Consider the following 16,157-nt stretch of genomic DNA (forward strand, 5'->3'; position numbering starts at 1 on the left):
TTCAGGTCGGACAGATACCATAACAGTAAGCCGGGGAGAGATTACTCTGGGTAGTCTAGCTCAGCCACTCCTCAAGCAGTTAATACTGTATTCCGAGAACCAGTGCACCAACTGCTAGAGAAAGTCCATAAGGAACCCTACTTCAAATGGCCCAGCAAGATGTCAGGGGACCCTACGAAACAGAATCAAAATCTTTTTTGCTAGTACCATCAAGATGTGGGTCATACCACCGAGAATTGCCAGACCCTCTAGAACCATTTGGAGCAGCTTGTTAGCAAGGAAAAATTGAAGCAACACCTGTATCAACCAAACGGGCAGGGCAGCCAATCAGGTTCAAATAATCATAAGAACAACTCGTTTCGGCCGCCCTTGGGGATGATTAACGTCATCTTTGCTGTACCTAGCAGAATCGGTTCCTGTCCTACCAGGGTGATGGCAGTGTCACACTCCCAGGCCGAGGAGTTAGGCTCGAAGCCGAAAAGGATCAAAGGGAGCGCGCCTGTCTTGGGATTCTCTGATGAGGATAAGGTTGGGTCTATCCAACCCCATGATGAAGCCTTGGTGGTCACGTTGAGGATAGGGAATTACGACGTCAAAAGGGTGATGATCGATCAAGGTAGCGGTGTGGATATTATGTATCCTGACTTATTCAAGGGGCTTAAGTTGAAATTGGAGGATCTCACTCCTTATGACTCGCCATTAATAAGTTTTGAAGGGAAGACTGTTATACCAAAGGGACAGATTCGATTGCCTGTACAGTCTGGCTCGAAAACGGTCGAGATGGATTTTATTGTGGTTAATGCATATTCCCCATACACAGCCATCCTTGCCAAGCCCTGGCTGCACGCTTTGGGTGTTGTCTTCTCGACTTTGCATGTTAAAGTAAAATTCCCTTCGGGGGGATTCATCGAAGAAATTCTTGACAGCCAATCAGTGGCCAGGCAATGCATATCGGCTGCAATACTGCATCAAGCCAAATCAGAGTCCTCGGCCTTGGCTGGGAAGGACCTTAGCAATTAATAACTCTGGATGCGCCCGATGTGGTGACAGCAGAGGAGGCCATGTGTGAAGATTTGGAGAGGTTTCTAATAGCCGATGACCCCGAGAGGTTCTTTCAAATTGGGATACGGTTACCACACCAAGAGAAGATCGAATTGGTGAAGTTTTTGAAAAACAATATCGATGTCTTTGCTTGGGATTCCTATGAGGCTCCAGGGGTTGACCCAAGCTTCATTTGTCATCATTTGAATGTCAACCCTGCCGTTATTCCTAGGAAGCAACCACTTCGGCGTTCCTCCAAAGAGCATTCCAAGGCTGTTAAAGAAGAGGTGCTTAGGCTCAAAAGGGTTGGTACTATTAAAGAGGTTTTCTACCCGGAGTAGTTGGCGCACACAGTTGTGGTGAAAAAGAAGAACGGAAAGTAAAGAGTGTGTGTGGACTTCACAAACCTAAACAAAGCCTGCTCAAAGGACTCGTTCCCGATGCCAGGCATCGATTAGCTTGTGGATGCTACGGTCGGGCATCCTCGAATGAGCTTTTTAGATACTTTCTAGGGTTATCACCAAATACCATTGGCGTCGAGTGACAAGGAGAAAACTGCTTTCATAACTCCAACAGGGAATTACCACTATAAAGTGATGTCGTTTGGATTGAAAAACGCCAGGGCTACTTATCAAAGGATGATGACCAGAATTTTTGAATCGCAACTTGGAAAGACCATTGAGGTATATGTGGATGATTTGGTAGTAAAGAGTAAAGCAATACCTATGCATGTAAGAGATTTGGATGACACCTTTCAAATACTTAGGAGATACAAGCTGCGCCTTAACGCCTCAAAATGTTCTTTTGGGGTGGGTTCCAAAAGTTCCTAGGCTACATGGTGACTCATAGAAGGATAGAGGTAAATCCAACGCAAGTCAAAGCTATTTAGGGCTTGCAACCCCCTCGAAATCCAAAGGAAGTTCAAAAATTGACCGGGATGACTGCTGCTCTTAGTAGATTCATCTTTCGGTCAGCTGACAGGTGTAGACCTTTTTTCCAACTATTAAATAAATGGAAAGGATTCCAATGGTCCGAGGAGTGTGCTTTGGCTTTCCAGCAATTTAAGGAATATCTTTCCTGGCCGCCCATCATGTCTCGGCTGGAGGTCGATGAAATCCTGTTTGCATACCTAGCCATAGCCATTCATGCAATCAGCCTGGTTCTTATAAGGGACGACAGTGGGGTACAAAGACCGATTTATTATGTTAGCAAATCTTTAAATGAAGCTGAGGTGCGTTATTTGCCTTTAGAGAAGGCAATCCTGGCTGTAGTCCATGCCACGCGGAAGCTTCCTCACTATTTTCAATCCCACACCGTAGTGGTTTTGACTCAACTGTCTTTCAAGTCGGTGTTGCGAAGTGCTGACTATTCGAGGAGGGTAGCCAAGTGGGGAACTATTTTGGGAGCTTTTGATATCAAATACATGCCACACACCTCGGTGAAGAGCCAGGTTCTCGCGGATTTAGTGGCAGAGTTTACTGAACCATCGTTAGAAGAAACTGCGAAGGAATCACGCATGAATGAAAAATCAATTGGCATGATCACGGACAAAGGACCTCCGATTTGGAAAGTGTCTGTTGATGAGGCAGCCAACCAGAGGGGGTCTGGTGTTGGACTTGTTTTGGTATCCCCTGAGAGAATTTTTTTTGAAAAATCATTGAGATTAGCGTTTTCGGCCACTAATAATGAGGCCGAGTACAAAACGGTCTTGGTTGGTATGAATATGGTATGAAAAATAGGGGGAAAGGAAGTTCATATGTTCTTGGATTCTCAGTTAGTTGTGGGCCAAATGATAGGGATCATGGAGGCTAGGAATTCAAGAATGCAAGAGTACCTGACCCAAGTCAAATGTTTACAATCCAAGTTTGACTCTTTCATCCTTTCTCATGTTTTCTAGAAGTGGAAACACACATGCGGACTCGTTGGTCACTTTGGCGACATCCTCAGCCCAATGTTTGCCTAGGATTATTCTCATTGAAGACTTGCTAAAATCAACTCTGACCACTGCAAGTGCCGTCCGTATCCATCTCATAAAGCCTGGACTAAGCTGGATTGACCATGTGGTCTCTTTTCTAAAAAGCGATATTCTTCCCAAGGACAAGTCTGAAGCAGATAAGATCCATAGAAAGGCACCTCGTTTCTGGTTGTCCGAGGACCAGAAGTTGTATAAACGCTCCTTTTCTAGACCGTACTTGCTATGTGTACATCCTGAGGCAACGGAGGCACTTTTGGAAAAATTGCATGAGGGAATTTGCAGAAGTCATACTGGAGGAAGGTCCTTAGCCCATAGGGCTCCGACTCAGGGATATTGGTGGCCCAATATACAAAGGGAAGCTCAAGACTATGTGAGAAAGTGTGACCAATGCCAAAAGTTCGCTCCCAACATTCATCAGCCTGGGGGTGTCCTTAATCCTTTGTCCAATCCTTGGCCTTTCGCTCAATGGGGACTAGATATAGTTGGGCTTTTTTCGAGGGCTGTGGGAAGCAAAAGATGGCTACTCGTGGGAATCGATTACTTCACCAAATAGGTTGAAGTTGAGCCCTTAGCAAATATTAGGGATATCGACTCCAAGAAGTTTATCTAGAAGAATATTATCACTAGGTTTAGGGTACCTCACACACTTATTTCAGATAATGGCGTCCAATTTGATAGTAGAGCTTTTAGAAAATATTGTAGTGACATGGGCATCACAAACAGATACTCCACCCCAGCTTATCCTCAGGGAAATAGGCAGGCCGAGGTCGTTAACAAAGTCATAGTCAGTGGACTCAAGAAGAGGCAGGATGACGCGAAGGGTAGATGGGTAGAAGAGCTACCACATGTTTTATGGATGTATTGGACTACGCCGCGCAGATCCACTACAGAAACACCATTCTCTATGACTTATGGGGCCGAGGCGGCAATACATTTAGAATTTGGTTTTCCCACGCTAAGGACGAGTTCTTTTAGCCCGAAAAATAACGCTGGCCTCCTTGAAAAAAGCCTGGATCTGGTTAAGGAGCAGCGAGAGGCCACTATAGTCCAAATGGCTTATTATCAACAAAAGCTTAAACGAGGGTATGACGCCCATGTGAAGCTAAGGCCCCTAGCGCCTTGGGATCTGGTGTTGAGGAAAGCTGTGGGTATTGCCAAAAACCCAGCATAGGAAAAACTAGCACCAAATTGGGAAGGACCCTATCGGATCATCTCTGTAACTGGCATAGGATCATATCGATTAGCTGATCTAGATAAAAAAATTGTACAACGCCCCTGGAATGTAAACAACCTACGAAGGTATTATTATTAATAAAAAGTACTCTTATCGTTAGTTGTTCAAATTTTCGATATGTACTTAGGATTATCTCTTACTATTTCTAAGTAACAAACAGAAACTTGGACATGCATGGTCCTCAGACCACATGCCTTATGGAAATTAATGTCTTATCATGTGTTAAACAGAACCTTAGTTATGTCAAGTCCACAGACCTTCTACTTTGGGAAAATTAACATTTCAAGTTACAATTTCTAAGTATCAAACAGAAACTTGGACATGCATGGTCCTCGGACCACATGCCTTGTGGAAATTGATGTTTTATCATGTGTTATACAGAACCTTAGTTATGTCGAGTCCACAGACCTTCTACTTTGGAGAAATTAACATTTCAAGTTACAATTTCTAAATATCAAACAGAAACTTGGACATGCATGGTCCTCGGACTACATGCCTTGTGAAAATTGATGTCTTATCATGTGTCAAACATAACTTTAATTATGTCGGGTCCACAGACCTTCTACTTTGGAAAAATTAACATTTCAAGTTACAATTTTTAAGTATCAAACAGAAATTCGGACATGCATGGTCCTCAGACCACATGCCTTGTGGAAATTGATGTCTTATCATGTGTTAAACAGAACCTTAGTTATGTTGGGTCCACAGACTTTCTGCTTTGGGAAAATTAACATTTCAAATTTCAATTTCTAAGTATTAGATAAAAGCTTGGACATGCATGGTCCTCGGACCACATGCCTTGTAAAAAATTGACATCCTACTTGCTGTAGAAAGGAAGTTTGGTTATGTCAGGTCCTTAAACCCTCAACTTTGAGAACATTAGCAAAAACCATATCACATTAGTGTTAAGGAATTGATGAAACACTTGGATTGCTTTATACCCCAAATTAAATTCTAAGTTAAGTTTTTTATTGTATATTGCTGTGTTACATATGTTATGCTCTTGAGGCATGATTTGCAAGGTGTAAGCTAAGTATGTTTACTTTTATTTAAAGTCATGACAAATTGAAATCTTGCAAGTAAAGTTAATTGTTCCATTCATTCATTTTTGTGCTGATGAGTATTTTTATACTAAAAAATTAGAAGTCAAATGAAAATCAAACCAGACAATTTTTCATTAATTTTTGTTAATGTACATTCAAGGCAAAAATTTAAAAATTTATTACATAACAAAAAGAGAAGTCCTAACTAGCCTAGAGCCTAAGCCTTAGAAGGGGGGCTCTGCTCAGAAGTGCTGGCAGCCTTTGTGCGTTTCAGCTCTATTTTGAATGAGGACTGAGCTTGTTTTCCCTTATCTATTGCTACCAGTGGAGGGACATTGGGCTCAGCGCTTTGGCTCGTAGTCTTCTCGGCCCTATCACCCTATTCCTTTTCTTTGTTGGAACTCTTAGGTTCTGTAGGAGTTGGAATGGGCTTTGGGATCATAGGAGGGAGCATAAAAGATGCTGTCTTAGGGGCAAGGGCGACAGGAGGAAGTTCTTCTATCACCTGGATGTCTAGGGAAAGCCAGATGTTTTCGGGCTTCCTCAGCTCGGAAGTTAAGGGAATCCCTGCCACATTTAAGGCTTCCTCCCAAACTTGTTAGCAATACTCTCGGCACAGCCCGGTGAACTCCTCAGTTAGTTGGTTTTCTGTCGCCACTACCCTTTCCTTGTAAGCAACCTTCTTCGCGGCCTCCATGGAGTCCTTGAAGGAACGAGCCTAGTCCTTGAAGGTATGAGCCTCGTCCTTCATCCTAGCAAGCTCCTTCTTCAGGTCAGAGTTTTCCTGTTGAGTTTTGGATAACTCTTCATCCTTTTGACGAAAAAGCTTGCGTTGCCCCTCCACCTGGGTCCTCATTGTCTTCAGGCTGGCCTCGGCACCATCCTTTTCCCTTTTTAGCTCCACTAGCTGTGTGGTTAGCTTCTCATTTTGCGCAAGAGCTTGGTCTAAGGACTTCTCGGTCTCCTGCCTAAGCTCCAGTTCAAGTCCAGCCTTTTTTTAAGAATCTTCCACCCATTTCTCTGCAGCAAAGACTTCTTGGATGGCCTGTGATGAAATATCAAAATGAATGCACTATTAGTAACGCAAGTCTCAAGTACATAAGAATGTTTCTTACCATAAGGTGTAATGAAAAAATAAGATGAGGATAAGACTCAAATACTCACTAGGGTCAAGTCCCTTTTTAGTGAAAGGAACAGATGCAGTTGGTTCATTTTGTCCAGGGCGTCCATGTCCTTGGGCAGAAGAAGGGGACGATCCAAGGCGTTGGCTAGGTGGAGAGCATGGCCTTGCTGGAACGCCCTGATACTAGACTGGGAGGAGATCAGTGCCCCGTCCAGTTTAAGCTTGAGAGACCAGTTAGCCGGTGCACGTCGTACCTCGGCAAGGTCCCTGTTCTCCCCACTTTCCACTGAGGAGGCATATCCCTTGCCCTTGCTAGGTTTATGTTGTTGTTGTTGTTGTTGTTGTTGTTTCAACTTTTTCTGCCTCTCCTCATCTGTCTCCTCGGACTCACTCTTCCTCTTCTTCTTAGGCTCCGCAACGGGAGGCTTAGGATCGGAGGGAGGAGGGGGTGGGGGCAGGGACGGAAGGACCTGCAACCCACTTGTTCCCTTTTGAGAGACCCTCGCGCCCCTCTTGTGCATCAGCTGCTGTAAAGTGTCCATTTCTTCTTCTTCTGCGGAGCTGGAGTCAGGCTATGCAATCACCAGACCTTGTATCCCCGAAGTCTCGGCGGGCGCGTGTTCCTCGTCCGAGAGAATGACAAGTGGATCTCCTCGAGGCCTTTCAGCGTCCTTGAATTGAAATTGGTCTATCTCCTCGTCCAACGATTGTTGCGAGGACGCTTGCTCTTCTCGGATGGCGGTTGTCTAGGAGTGTGCTGAGAGAGGAATCGCAGCGATAGGGCGTGTGTACAGAATGATGGAGGGATCGTCGGGGAGTTCGCGGTTGGAAAGGAAGCTGGGTCTTGCCACGTCTATCCTTCTGTGTCGCTTATCTCCCGCAATGATCGCGTTGTCAATTTCTTAGAAGTCCACTAATATGGGGTCGTATCTCAGTATCAGGTGGGCAGCTCTCACTTGTAGGTCCTCACTGATAAATACTTCGGAGCAGAGGACACGGTTGAAGTCAGCAACGTTGCAAAGGCTGAGGCGTGGGCAAACGTGTTGTTTATTTGTGAGAAAAAGCATCCGAGAAGACGAGCATGGTCAGAATAGTAATAAACATCAAGACAAGAAGTAATAATGTGCAATAAAAATTAAAAATGGTAAAGGCATAGGATTGAATCATGAGTTAAGATATCTAACTCCTAAGGAGTCACATCTGGCTCTCCCCATTCAACTGGGCAGTGAGAACCGTCATACAAGTTTCCTAAGTCGATGAGGTAGTCGTCCTTCATGCCTTTGTTGGATTTAGGAAGACAGGAAATCAACCTAACCATGCTAGACCGGGATATAATGTCATATCCTACATTTTTGAGTTTATGGCACTCATACATATAGGCAACGTCGTGCCATGTGAGGTTCAAACCCATTTGCTCATTTAGAGCATCGACACTACCTAAGACTCTAAACACGTTTGGTGTGCATTGATCTGGGCATATTCTATGGTTGCAAGGGTATTCACTGGTCACGTTTTTTATGGGGAGGGTCATCTCACCTTCTATGAAGGCAATCATGGGAATGATGACTTCTCCCTCTCTCCTAGTGTTACCTACGGCTTCTACTGGGCAATATCTTAAGCCTATGTCATTGGAAATTTGGTACTTGGCCCTAAAACCCTCCATACCGGCATCGGTATCTACCAGACACTTAAATCTACCCATTTGGGAGAAGCGAAAATGAGAGTTTAAAGAAGAAAAGAGGTTTAGATGGTGGCCGAGGACAGAAGCCGAGAAGGAATGAGTAAAGAAAGTAAGAACTTACGAGAGTTGGTTATACGATTCTTCACGAGTTTCTAGGGAGAAAAGGTAATGATTGACACTTAGATACAATTGATTTCTGAAGAAATGAATGAAGGTGCGGATTTTCAGGCATTTTGACGTGCGGGAGGCGGCCTCTAAATTAAAATTGTCCCACTCAAATTTTTAGAGCTAATCTTGGCCGTTGGATGCCCATCCCACCGTCGAACGTGGGGAACAGGATGTAACTTGCGGTCATAAATGCGTGTGTTTCGGGTTTCGAAGCATCAGAGGCGTTTTCAAGGAACGAAAGGACCCCTCACATGTGGCGGTTTACAAAGTGTGTGGAAGATGTGCTATTTGGTTCAAAACTCTATTTCTCTCCTCGGATAGGAGGGGAAAAATAAATTTTTAAGGGGCTATTGTAGGGGGTAAAAGCTCTTGAATGAACATTTGGGCTTTGGGCCTGATTGGCTGGTATCAATTTGTTTTGATCAGAGTCTCTAGGCCCACAAGTCAGTCCGCACTGTGGAGGTTCAAGAAGTTGTCCGAGGAGGAGTGTTTCCTCGAACAAGCTCGGCAGTGACCCTGGGACTTGCTAAATGGGTTAGAGGCAAGATTTTGGAAAAACTGATGGGTAAAGGGGTGACCCAAGCACCCTTTAGAAGTAAGGATGTGTGAGAAATATCTGGGAAAAAAGCTGCTACCACCACATTAAAGGCCCTACATCTACCTCCTTGACCGCATTAATGGGGAAATGACCTCTGAACAGTATAATTCAACCTTCCAACTATTATTTGAAGATTTCAAGAAGGTGGTGGATGGGACAAGTATCTAAGGGGGAAAATTAGTATGACACGTGGATGAATCAATGAAGGAGAAGAAGTATATAAGGAGACGAGAAAGGAAAGAGAAGGAAACCAGCCCCTTAGCTAAAAAAGAACTAAGAATTGTGAACTTTGGCATAGAAGAAGAATATTTATACAAATCGTTCTCGGCTTACGTCTGAGGAGGTCTTTTTGTCATACATGTTTATCATTTGCACAGATTGTGGCACTCTAGCCTGTTAATTGAACTTCCAACATCCCGAACCTAGGTTTCAAATCTATACTCTACAAATTTAATTATATAAGGCTCAGTGGGCCTGAGTCCATCACCTGCTTTTAGGTTCGGGTATAATTGTACGCTTACACATTATATATACATCTCATAAGTACATTAATAACAATTTTGACATGGATCTCGATGGTCTATGGAATAAGTTTAGTGCACCATTTACAATTCTACTACAGCCATTCCATATTTTCTTCTGGTGGGTGTGGGTACGATTCTACCCATGAAAGCTGTCGCTTGCTAGGTCATATGTTTGCACTTAATTCCTGGCGAATGTGACCACATGTAAAAAGCATTTAATCACATGGGTTGTTGCTGTAACTTTAGGTGGATTATTGACAATTATGGATCATTTCTTTTAGAACAGTTCATCTTGTACACTGTTTCTCTACCTTCTTTAATTACCTTTTAATTGTTCAGTTGTAATTAAGTTTTTTTTATCTTTACTTTTCACACAATTGCTTGTAGATCTCAACATCTCATGGGGAACCCAACCTAGAAATAGCCTTCTCACTTTCTGACATCAAGGACAAGTACAAAGTATGATTCATTCCCATTGTTGCTTTTCTGTGTCCAACAATTCAATGGTTTTTGCACATCTATTGTTGGTCATAGTAGATATTGATTGTAATACTGATCTATATTTGAAAACTATGTAGCATCAAACTAATCGCCTATTTCTTGCATACTTTTGCTGTGTTCTACCAAGTTTTCTTGTGTTGAAAATTTTTCCTGACTCAGGATGCTACACTTTAACCTAAATAGAAGGCGTTCAAGACAATAATATTTCTTGAACAGGTGAGAATTTAGTATTATATATAAGTTTTTTTAGGTTGCTTGTTTGGTCTCGGATACAGAATCTGCGGTATAATACTATTATTAAATATATTTTTTATTTATGATTAAAAATCTGCACTGAGTTACTCCAATCTGCACTTAGGAAGCAACATTGCAATTTTTTTCATTGCAACAGAATAATGTTTAGACTTTAGAATTAATTTTCAAAAGGAAAGTTTTTTGAGATACTAGCCTATGAGGGAATTGGTGGGCATTGAAGGAGAGAGAAAACTGTCAACTATTGGAATGGAGCAAATGCTGGTATCATTGGGTCATCAGTCTTGTGGGGCCCTCACATCATGGAACTATCCATCATGGATGAGGAACCTTGTAGCCCATGATATTAATGGAGAAGATAGACCAGATCCTGTTGATATGGCCAGCTTGGAAAGTATATCATCTTATTCTTCAATTTCTATTTACAACAATCATTTTATTTCCACTTTCATAGTCCAATTCTAATTTTACAGTGCTGGACCATTAGTTTATAGAGATAGACAGAGGGAAGTTCCTAGGTACAATGAGTTCCGGAGGAACTTGATGATGATTCCTATTAGCAGGTGGGAAGATTTGACGGATGATGAAGAAGTCATTGAAGCTCTCTATGATGTGTATGGAGATGATGTGGAGAAGCTGGACTTGCAAGTTGGCTTACAGGCAGAGAAGAAGATCAAAGGCTTTGCAATCAGTGAGACTGCTTGCTTTCTCTTCCTACTAATTGCTTCAAGGTATGCTAAGTGCATACTAAGAATAAGATGAAAATTTTGTTTTTTTTTAGAGTGTACTAATGCTTCATTTTGTACGATGATGTTGTTCAGGAGGCTAGAAGCTGATTGCTTTTTCACGACCAATTTCAACTCCAAAACATACACACAAAAAGGCCTAGAATGGGTTAACAAGACTGAGACTTTGAAGGATGTGATTGATCGGCATTTCCCTGAAATGACGAGGAAATGGATGACATGTTCAAGTGGATTCTTAGTGTTGGATTCAATGCCAAATCCAGTGAATTACATACCCTTGTACCTACGACTATCCACCTAATATTCATCTATTTACTACTTCCAATAAGTACGGATATCTGGTTGTACGCCATTTTATTATTGACAAGAGTTTAGTATTAACTCAATTAAATTGGGATACAGTAAACAGAAGTATGCGTAATCATATGCTAGTGAAATTGCCGTATGAAATATTATTTTCAGCAGGGCCGGCCCTAGACATTTTGGGCACTAAAATAAAGCCTTTCCATATTTATGTATTAATTAAATTAATATTTATTTAATATTTTTATATTATAATACATTTCAGTTAAAATTTATTTATTTTTTTTACTTTTTAAGATGCAAATTGACTAATTAAAATTTTGTATTCAAGTTTTTCTAACATCTCATTTTCAATCGATAGTATAGCTAATCCACTTAATCTTTCTTGAGATATTGTCAATCTTAGATATGATTTTATTAATTTTAATTTTGAAAAACTTCTTTCTACAGAAGCAACTGTAACATGTATTTTTAGTAAAATTCTATAAGTAATGAATGTATTTGGAAATAAATCTAACATTTTTATATAATTTAGTATGTCAATTGGAGTATATTCTTTTATCTATAAAATTTCTTTAAAGCTTTTAACTCTAAAAATAAATCTAAACCATCAATATCATAATAAACATCATCTTTGAGAAAATATTCAAGTTTAAGACAATATTTTTGTAAACTATCATCATCTAGCTAAGAGAGAGGGAGGCGGAGAGCAAGAGTGAGAGAGAGAAAATGTATGAGTAAATTTTAGGGATTTGAGATTGTTTTGTGGGATTGGAGTATATTCTCTTATCTATAAAATTTCTTTAAAACTTTTAACTCTAAAAATAAATCTAAACCATCAATATCATAATAAACATCATGTTTGAGAAAAGATTCAAGTTTAAGACAGTATTTTTGTAAACTATCATCATCTAGCTTAGAGAGAGGGAGGCGGAGAGCAAGAGTGAGAGAGAGAAAAGGTATGAGTAAATTTTAGAGATTCGAGATTTTTGATTTGTTTTTTATTTGAGATTGTTTTGTGGGTAATTTTTTTGACCGGATTTGCATTTTATCAAGTTGATTTTTGATTTGTCTAGAGGTTAATGATGATTTTTTTTGGGATAATTGATTTTGTTTAGACCAAAGAATTTTTTGGGTACCAATGTTTACAAGGATGTTCCAAATTTTTTGTTCTTTGGTCACAAAGATATATCATATTTTTTGGAGTTTCATTTGAAACTAAATTTTTTGTTTTTTGTTTCTACTACCCCTTCTTTTTCAAAACTTTGGGGGCCCCCTTCCACTTGGGGGCCTTAGACAATGGCCTAATTGGCCTAGTGGAAGGGCCAACCTTGATTTTAATACATCTAAACGTTACCAACTTTTTTCTTTTCTTTTCTTTTTTTAGAAAATTTAACAACAAGCTCTACATCACATTTTCTATTTTAAGATTAGAAATAATAATACAACACATTAAAAAAATAAAATAAAATAATTCAATAAAAACATATCACAGCAACATCCCAAAAATCTACCTCCATAACATAGAACCACCTCTACAACCATGGCAAAAACCACCACGAACAACCAACAAACACAACTACAAAAATGCTAAGATTAACATTACAGTAGTCACCAACTATCACCAAACCAAAAGCATATAGAATCTCAAAACAAAACCCCAAAATCGAAGGACATGCTACCAAATTTAAACCCACCGCCAACCCAAATCGAAGGACACAACTATTAGAGCTTGGTTGATTTAGTTGACGATTTTTTGTGTAGATTAATGTATTCTTTGTCCAAAAGGAAATAGAAAAAAAGACTTATAAATAGACAATACTACAAAGAATTTGATGGCTTGGACCAAAAGGTCCTTCCTCTGGAGAGAGGGAAAATAAAGCGTGAAACTAAGAGATCAAAAAAGGGATTTTCGATTGTGAGGTAATGCAAGGAGAGAGACAACAAGGTTTGGGTTTTGTGTTGATAGGCCAAAAACGTATTGACCCCTAGTGATGGATTAATTGATTAATTAGTCAAGTTTAATTAATTAACCAATTTAACATGCAAATGCGTGGTAGCACAGATAAATTACCAATAAACTAAAGTGCAGCTGAAAATAAATTGACACGGTGATTTGTTTAAGAATGGAGAAAACCTCTAAGGCAAAAACCCCACCAAGTGATTTTAAGGTCATCGCTTCCAAGAATCCACTATTATCACAACAAGCAGTTACAAGTAAAGGAATCCTAGTACTTTATACCAACCTGTAGTTGAACCTTTACCCCAATACTCAATTGGACTTATTCTGTAATGACAATCTCTTCTTTTGATGCACGGCTCTCAATACGTAACTAACCAATTGCGCGGATCCCAGTATGCGGCTTACTCCTTTGCACGAATCCCAGTACGTGACTAACTCCACAGCAACCATTTGATTGTTGTGGTTGATTTGCAGCAACTTCACATAGAAACACCAATAAGATCTTCAATATTGGTGCAAGAGACTTTGTTTGGTTATAGAACCCAAAAGCTTACAAGAAACGCAGCAAAAACTCTTTCTTCTATAAGAAAAGGCTAGGGTTTCAAAAAAGAAAACCTTATGAAGCTTTTCTAGGGTAAGGTTTTTCTTTTTCCACCTCCTTTAAATAGGAGCTTAATGAGCTCTTCTATTCCAAATAGATTTACACAAACCTTGGGCTTTCCTAGTCCAATAAAAATTATACAAACCCATAAACAAATAGCTTTTTAGAATAAAAATATTATTGGCTATAAACTGAATCCCGTAAGCTCGACAGATTGAGACATCTGTCGAGCTTTAATGAATCTCGACAGATCGAGCTTTTGTCGAGACTCGCAGATTTGCACTTTTCTTGAGCAGTTCTTGAATAATCTTCATATCTTCAATTTAACCACTTGTAATGATCATCTTGAATCTACTTAGATATACCAAAATATAAGTAAAGTGCGTTTTGTCAAAAAATATGCCAATTACATAAAAATATGTCCACAACATGTGTCAACAATGTTTTTTTGTAAAGCACACAAATCAATGAGAATTTGTGAAACTTTGTTTGATGTTGCAAAGTGCTAAAGAAAGAGGTGCCACATAGAGAGATATCCAAGGAAAGTTACGTGGAAAAAAGAAAGAAGAAGAGAAAAAAGCTAGAGAGGAGATGAGTTCCTTTTATTTGGAGCAATACTTTGTGAAAAAATATGGAACCTTAGAAATAAGGTGTTTGAAGGCAAAGTTCCAAATTTTGAGACTCTAAAGTCGTGCCTTTTAAAAAACTTTGTGGAGCACTGTAATGTTAGAACAATCTCTAACTCTTCAGTGCAGGTTAGGAGACCTTACTCTCGGTCTAAACCGGCAATGAGTACAATCAAATTTAGTGTGGATGCAGAAAAAGGGCAATCTAGAGCACCAATAGCGATAGTGGTAAGGGACTGGAAAGGGATATTGTCACTTGCGTGTTCAAAAGCAATAAACTCTAACAACCCCCTCCAAGACAAAGCTAAGGTATGGGCTGTGTACATTGCATCCCAATCCAATTACCAAGTTGTCATTTTTGAAGGCGATTCCTTAACCTGCATCACAGCTGTTCTGAGCAAGGGTACTAATGTGACATGGAGAATTAAGAATGTAATTCAAGAAATCATTGCTCTGACAAGGGTAGCACCTCATGCTTCCTTATGCTGGGTTCCTAGAGAAGCCAACGGTGCTACAACCTCTCTAGCCAAATGGTCTCTTAAGAATAGATTTGTAAGTTCCTTTGACTTGTGCAACTGCCCTCACTATGTTAGTGATATTCTAATGTGGCGTTTGGTACAAGGCAATATTTTAGGATTCCCATGAATGTTTAAAGATTTCCATATTTGATTGCAAATCACGCAAGAAAATCAGATGTTAGGAGAATCTGGATTCTCCCCTTAAACCCCTCTCAGTAGGAATGTAGATTCCCTTTAAAACAAGTGGGAATTCAGATTCCCCAGCTTAAAGGAAATTGTATTTTTTATAAATTGACAATTTTAACCATTTTTCTTTATCATTTAAGCAATTAAGATAAAATATAAAACAAATCATCAATATTTTTTCTCTTGTCTTTATCTTTTCCTGCCAAAATAACATAAACAGGATAGACAACTCTGTTGATACATTCTTTAACAAAGTTTTATTTAAGTTTCACGTGTGGGAAAAAAAAAGTTTGAAGGGGACTCTCTATTATTGCCAAGTATTCACTTTTGCTGTTTTGTGTGCATGTTGCTCTCTATTTAAATTGTTATTTTTGTATTATACTTGCCATTTTGAAATGTTAGACTACAATTTTAATGAATTTGTCATAATTAATATTTTATATTTGGTTTTTCATTATTTATTTAGAAGAACATTTTTTATTAAAGAACTTAGTAGTTCGCATTCAAATCTAAGGTTAGAATGGGAAAAATAAATAATTCATTTAAGATTCCTAGAAATAAACCAAATATTATCATCTCACATTCTTAGAAATCTTAAGAGATTCTCAATAAAACCAAACATAGGAATAGTTACATTGCTAGGAACGTGATTCCTAGGAATCTAAATGCCAGGAATAATGTGGATTCCCTCATATCAAACGCCACATAAGAGTTGAGGCATGTTAACCTTTTTGTTTGGAGCCTTGTTTCTTGCTTTCCTTAAAGAGTAAGTCTAGTATTACAATAATTTCCACTACTTTTGTCACAACTTGCCTATGTGACGAGTTGTCAATGGTGGAAATAACATGAGGGGTCCATGTGAGTCCATGTGGCAAAGTTGTAATAAAGTTATAAAATTAGTTGTGGTACCAGACTTACTCATCAATAAAATCTTTCTTTTCTGCCACAAAAAAAAAAAAAAAAAGAGAGAAAGATAAACACTCTTCAAAAGAGAAGAAGAGTAAGAAGTAGATCATGCTACACGTGGATCTGTAGGAGATCAAGTCAATCTTAAATTACTTAAGTGGGACTCTA

Source organism: Castanea sativa, chromosome 5 (assembly GCF_040712315.1).
Source record: "Castanea sativa cultivar Marrone di Chiusa Pesio chromosome 5, ASM4071231v1".
Taxonomy (NCBI): Eukaryota; Viridiplantae; Streptophyta; class Magnoliopsida; order Fagales; family Fagaceae; genus Castanea; species Castanea sativa.